Raw genomic sequence first — 7,500 nt, forward strand, 5'->3', positions numbered from 1 at the left:
CTTAATGCTCTTGAGCATATCCTCTACTTTTATTTATTGCCTGATCCATGTGGCTCTTTTCTTGTCTCTTAAGGTAACTCCTAGCATAAACATTTCCATTCCTCTTTGAGCACTTACTAATTTCCTCTCGAGTGCCTTGGTCGTAGTAAATGTTTCTGACCCATATGTCATGACGGGGAGGACACATTGGTCAAAAATCTCTCTCTTTAGACATAGTGGCAGACGACCTCGTAATATATTACTATGTGTACCGAAGGCACTCCAACCTAGCCTGATTCGCCGCTTTATCTTGGCTTCGCAGGATGTACTCAAGTTGCCCTAGGTATACATACTCGTTCAATGGTTCTAGTATCTCACCCTGTATTTGTATTTGTTTAACTGGGGTTCTACTGTTGAACATGACTTTAGTCTTTTTCATGTTCATTTTAAGGCCAATCTTCGGACTTTCCCTATTTAAATCGCTTAGTAATTGTTATAATTTATCTGCTGACTCGCCGAAAAGAACCATGTCATCTGCAAATCTTAGATTGCTTTAGTGCTCATTCCTTATTTTGATCCCTTTCTCCTTCTAATCTAACTTCTTGAATACCTCCTCCAAGCAAGATGTAAACAGCTTCGGTGAGACGGTGTCGCCCTGCCTAATACTCCTTTTTATTGGTGTTTTATTGGTTTCTGAGTGTATTTCGATGGTCGCTGTACCATCTCTATAAATATATTCTCTAATAATCTGCAGTATATTTCCTCTACTCCTTGTTTACGAATTGCATCTAGTACTGCAGATATCTGTACCGAATCGAATGCCTTTTCATAATCTACGAATGCCATACACAGGGGCTTCCTATATTCGTTTGTTTTCTCCCTTATTTGAGCTAGTGTGTGGATATGGTCTGTAGTTGAGAATCCGCTGCGGAACCCTGCCTGTTCCCTGGGTTATTTTGAATCTAATGTATCGGTGATACGGGCTGTGATGATTTTTGTGAACAGTTTATAGATTACTGAAAGAAGGCTTATAGGTCGGGTATTCTTTAAGTCTTTTATGTCCCCTTTTTTTGTATTAAAATTATTATTGCGTTTTTCCAGGATTTCGGAGTTTTACCGACGCTTAGACATCTGTTAAAAAGATTGGCCAGTTTTACTGCCGTAATCTGCATCTTGAATAAGATCTACACTATTGCCGTCTTCACCTGGTGTTTTTCCTTCTTTCATGCCTTTTAGTGCCCTATTTACTTCCTCTACGGTAATGTTTGGAACGTCTCCAATTGTTGTGTTTGTCTCCGTATGTGGTTGATCGTTTGAGTGGTATAAGTCGGGATAGAAGTCTTCTATTACATTGATAATTTCATTTGTATTGTATGTCACCTCTCCATTGTTTTATTTTTATTTTTTTATTTTTTTTTTTATTACTGCATACTTGTTTTTTCCCTATTCTGAGCCTCCTCCTTGTTGCCTTAAGGCTGGTGCCGGCAAGCAGAGCTTCGTTTATTTTTCGTATGTTATGTTTGCGTACATCCTCTTTCTTCTTCTTGTTTATCGTCTTAGCCAGCTCTGTTGAATCTATCTTGTGTTTGATTAATGTTATTTTCATTTCCCTATGCTGTTTCATAAGAGTTCATGTCTCTACTGAACTTTTTTTTTTCGTCTTTACCCCCTATTTCAAGTGCAGCTTCGTTTAATATCTCAATGAATTGGTCGTTCATTTGATCTATGTCAAGGTCTTCTTCGAGAGCTGAGTATTTTTTTCTGTTGTTAATACAACAATCCCGCAGAAACAACCTTACCTCGGCAGGCGAATAGCGGGAACTACCGAGTAGGCCTATGCACCTGCACACGTAAGCTTGATTCGAATCACTTGAACGAAACGAAACGAAACCATATCTCCTTTTGTATTTCATAGTAAATACCGAACGAAATTTCACCATTTAATTAGTAATACTTTGACAATCACCATCAAATTACTCTTTAAACGACTGAATGAGACGACATAAAATAAAAATGAGAAATATATTTGGCATTTTCGCCATCCGGGAATTATTGCAGATAAGGACGCTGCAGATAACGGCTTTGATGTTGTAAGGAGAAGAGAGTAACAAAATATATAAATTCAATGTGATTTTCTGAAATATGGTGAAATTAACTGGTGTTCTTCATAGAAAACGTTTTTAGGGATAACTAATTTGTTAAGATTGTTGCCATTATAAAACTAAATTTATTAGCGTTAATCTAATAAGGAATAAGTTTTATTTTAAGACACTAATTATATTGTATATCAAGTATGCGAGAGAATTATACTGGAAATTGTAATTGTGTGTTTGATGAGTTGTGACGGTGGGGGGGGGGGTGTGGGGGGGGGGGGGGGGGGGGGGGGGGGGGGGGGGGGGGGGGGGGGGGGGCAGGGGGGGGGAATGATGATGATTATCATACTATCACAATCATTGTTATTATCATCACTATTATTATCATTATTGTTGTTGTTGTTATTATTATCATAAATCTCATATAAATCTCATACATTACTCTATATTTTAATCTAATTTTCTCTCTTATATAACCAACGTATGTGCACTGTGTATGTGCGTGTTTGAGTGTATGTGATGTATGATTGCATGAGCTTTTGTGTTATACAAGATTGATATTGAAAGACACATTGGTATCATTGTTATCATTCGTTTTTTGTTATTATCATCATTATCATGTATTATCATTCTCTGTTTTTATCATCATTATCGTTATCATTTATTATAAATATCTGTTATTTTCATCATTATTACTGCTATCTATTATCACCATCAGTTTTTTTATCCTCATTATCGTTTTTATTCACCATTCACAGCTATTATCATCATTATTATCATAATTCTGCATTAATATTATCATTATCATCATCATTATCATCATAATTCTACATTACTATTATTATCATCATCATCATTATTATCATAATTCTACATTACTATTATTATCATCATCATCATTATTATTTTCATTATCATTATTATTATCATGATCATTATTATCATAATTCTACATTACTATTATTATTATCATCATCATTATTATCATAATTCTACATTACTATTATTATCATCATCATCATTATTATCATAATTCTACATTACTATTATTATCATCATCATCATTATTATCATAGTCATTATTATTATCATGATCATTATTATCATGATTCTACATTCCTGTTATTATTATCATCATCATTATTATCATAATTCTACATTACTATTATCATTATCATCATCATTATTATCATAATTCTACATTACTATTATTATCATCATCATCATTATTATTTTCATTATCATTATTATTATCATCATCATTATTATCATAATTCTACATTACTATTATTATCATCATCATCATTATTATCATAATTCTACCTTACTATTATTATCATCATCATCATTATTATCCTAGTCATTATTATTATCATGATCATTATTATCATAATTCTACATTCCTGTTATTATTATCATCATCATTATTATCATAATTCTACATTACTATTATCATTATCATCATCATTATTATCATAATTCTACATTACTATTATCATCATCATCATCATCATAATTCTCCATTACTATTACTACTATCATTATCATTATTATTATCATCATCATTATTATCATAATTCTACATTCCTGTTATTATTATCATCATCATCATTATTATCATAATTCTACATTACTATTATTATCATCATCATCATTATTATCATTATTATTATCATGATCATTATTATCATAATTTTACATTCCTGTTATTATTATCATCATCATTATTATCATAATTCTACATTACTATTATCATTATCATCATCATTATTATCATAATTCTACATTACTGTTATTGTTATCATCACCATTATTATCATAATTCTACATTACTCTTATTATTATCATCATCATTATTATCATAATTCTACATTACTGTTATTGTTATCATCACCATTATTATCATAATTCTACATTACTCTTATTATTATCATCATCATTATTATCATTATTACTATTATTATCCTCATTACGCCGTCATCTGTCGCGGGTTTTTCAGAAAAGGAGTAAACAAACTTTCCAAATGGAGTGTCAAAAGAGCGGATGTTTACCTCCAGAATAAGCTAATATTAGAGTTTTGTTGTTGTTGTTTTTCTTGTTGGTGATGTTTTTGTTGTTGTTGTTGCTGCTGTTGGTGGTGATGTTGATATTTTTGTTGTTGCTATTGTTGTTGTTGCTGCTGTTGGTGGTGCTGTTGATGTTGTTTCTGCTGTTGGTGGTGATGTTGATGTTTTTGTTGTTGTTGTTGCTGCTGTTGGTAGTGATGTTGATGTGTTTGTTGTTGCTGTTGTTGTTGTTTCTGCTGTTGGTGGTGATGTTGATGTTTTTGTTGTTGCTGTTGGTGGTGATGTTGATGTGTTTGTTGTTGCTGTTGTTGTTGTTGCTGCTACTGTTGATGTTGTTTCTACTGTTGGTGGTGATGTTGATGTTTTTGTTGTTGTTGTTGCTGCTGTTGGTGGTGATGTTGATGTGTTTGTTGTTGCTGTTGTTGTTGTTTCTGCTGTTGGTGGTGATGTTGATGTTTTTGTTGTTGCTGTTGGTGGTGATGTTGATGTTTTTGTTGTTGCTATTGTTGTTGTTGCTGCTGTTGGTGGTGCTGTTGATGTTGTTTCTGCTGTTGGTGGTGATGTTGATGTTTTTGTTGTTGTTGTTGCTGCTGTTGGTGGTGATGTTGATGTTTTTGTTGTTGTTGTTGCTGCTGTTGGTGGTGATGTTGATGTGTTTGTTGTTGCTGTTGTTGTTGTTTCTGCTGTTGGTGGTGATGTTGATGTTTTTGTTGTTGCTGTTGGTGGTGATGTTGATGTGTTTGTTGTTGCTGTTGTTGTTGTTGCTGCTGTTGGTGGTGATGTTGATATTTTTGTTGTTACTGTTGTTGTTGCTGCTGTTGGTGGTGATGTTGATGTTGTTGTTGTTGCTGTTGGTGGTGATGTTGATGTTTTTGTTGTTGCTGTTGGTGGTGATGTTGATGTTTTTGTTGTTGCTGTTGTTGCTGCTGTTGGTGGTGATGTTGATGTGTTTGTTGTTGCTGTTGTTGTTATTTCTGCTGTTGGTGGTGATGTTGATGTGTTTGTTGTTACTGTTGATGTTGTTGCTGCTGTTGGTGGTGATGTTTTTGTTGTTGTTGTTGCTGCTGTTGGTGGTGATGTTGATGTGTTTGTTGTTGTTGTTGTTTCTGCTGTTGGTGGTGATGTTGATGTTGTTGTTGTTTCTGCTGTTGGTGGTGATGTTGATGTGTTTGTTGTTGTTGTTGTTTCTGCTGTTGGTGGTGATGTTGATGTGTTTGTTGTTGCTGTTGTTGTTGTTGCTGCTGTTGGTGGTGATGTTGATGTTGTTGTTTCTGCTGTTAGTGGTGATGTTGATGTTGTTGTTTCTGCTGTTGGTGGTGATGTTGATGTTGTTGTTTCTGCTGTTAGTGGTGATGTTGATGTGTTTGTTGTTGCTGTTGTTGTTGTTGCTGCTGTTGGTGGTGCTGTTGATGTTGTTTCTGCTGTTGGTGGTGATGTTGATGTGTTTGTTGTTGCTGTTGTTGTTGTTGCTGCTGTGGTGGTGATGTTGTTGTTGTTTCTGCTGTTGGTGGTGATGTTGATGTGTTTGTTGTTGTTGTTGTTTCAGCTATTGGCCGGAGGGGAGGCGGAGGGAGAGATTGAGCTGACAGATTTTACAGGCAAAAAAATTCAGAGATTACCGCAAGAGCAAGGGACGTGGAAGCGGTTTGGGATGACCTTTGTTCAGCAACAGACAGGCGATGTTGTTGCATGATGATGATGCACACACACACACACACACGCACACACACACACATATATATTGTGTGTGTTCGTGTGTGTGTGTGTGTGTGAGTGAGTGTGTGCGTGTATGTGTATGTGTTCGTATGTGTGTGTGTGTGTGTGAGTGTGTGTGCGTATTTGTAATTGTGTGTGTTCGTTTGTTCGTGTCTGTGGTCAGACAAACAACAAAATGCTTTCGACAATTTAAAATCCCCTCTTACCTGTTCTTATTAACGTCTTTATATCAACCTTTCCCTTTCGCTTATTGAGTCTTCCGCGGTGTAATGGTTAACGCGGTCTCCTGTAACATGACAGGCCCGGATTCGATCCCCGACGGAGACTAGCAACTAAGGTAATTTTCATTATCATCGCGATTATGATTACAAATCTTTTTCGTTAATCTGACGATTATCATCATTATCCCTGCTTTTACTTCCATTCCTTTCATTATCGTTATCATCCCTTATATTATTGTTGTAGTTGCAGATTAGAATCAGGAATGATATTGCAACTTCCGACATCAATATCATTTTATTCTTCTATGTAATAATCTTTATTATCATTATTTTCATCGTTTCTCATTAATTTTACTATCACCAATCATTGTTGAAAGAACATTTGCAATCCTCCGATGAAGTGCAATGAATACCCTGTCGACTGCTGCTAATTATAATGATAATAATAATAATAATAATAATGATAACGATAACGATATATGGTTTATTTATCAATAAAGTTACATATTCTGTGTAACATTTCGTCTTGATTTACATTAAAAATTATCTTAAAAGAAATATAATAATGTTTACAATGTTAAAAGTTTTGATTAAAAAAGAAATAATAATACTTAAAACATCCTCTATGAAAATGCAAGACAAGATGAAAAAAAAAAAAAAAAATAGAATTAAAAGAATATAAAAAACAGCGAAAACATTTGAATTAAAAGTAGATAAAACAACTAAAAAGTTCGATTTAAAAGTCTATAAAACAACTAAAACGTTCGACTCATTTAGACATTCCCTTTGTTAACGAAATACGGAATGGTTGACTTTTTACGGCGAGCATTCCTGCAACGGATGGGCTGAGGCGACTCCAGTAACGGGTCTTGTGGGCGTGGGTGGTACCCAGCGCGGGCGGCAGGAGATGTACCGATCAAAGTGTTTCTTAATAGAAACAAATACAGAAACGATCAGAATGTTTGACCGCGCAACAACGTCAGCACGGCCTTTGATTAGGTCGCAGAACATCTTAAAAATAAAACATAAATGCACAATCTCTCCTCGGTCACTTTGAAGAAATTGTACTATTAGTAAAGGAGAGAAATGTAGACATACTCTGTATTAGTGAAACATGGCTCCACCAGGAAATGATAAGTAACTTTATTAAAATTCAAAATTATCAAGTTTATCGATGTGATGCAGGGCGAGGAGGAGGAGTATGCATGTTCGTAAGGGATACCCTTAATTCAAATATGATATCAACTACAACAGTTAATAATACTGCTGTAGAAGATATCTGGGTTACCGTACAAAGCAACATACTTCCCTCCTTCATTATTGGCGCCGTCTATAGGCATCCCCATGCAAAATCTGAATCTTTTGAATATCTTGAAAAGGTTTTCAGAGAAATGTCCTTAAAAAAGAAATCACTTCTTATCTTAG

This window comes from Penaeus japonicus, unplaced genomic scaffold (assembly GCF_977035675.1).
Source record: "Penaeus japonicus unplaced genomic scaffold, GWHDUDI00000001_assembly GWHDUDI00002054, whole genome shotgun sequence".
NCBI lineage: Eukaryota > Metazoa > Arthropoda > Malacostraca > Decapoda > Penaeidae > Penaeus > Penaeus japonicus.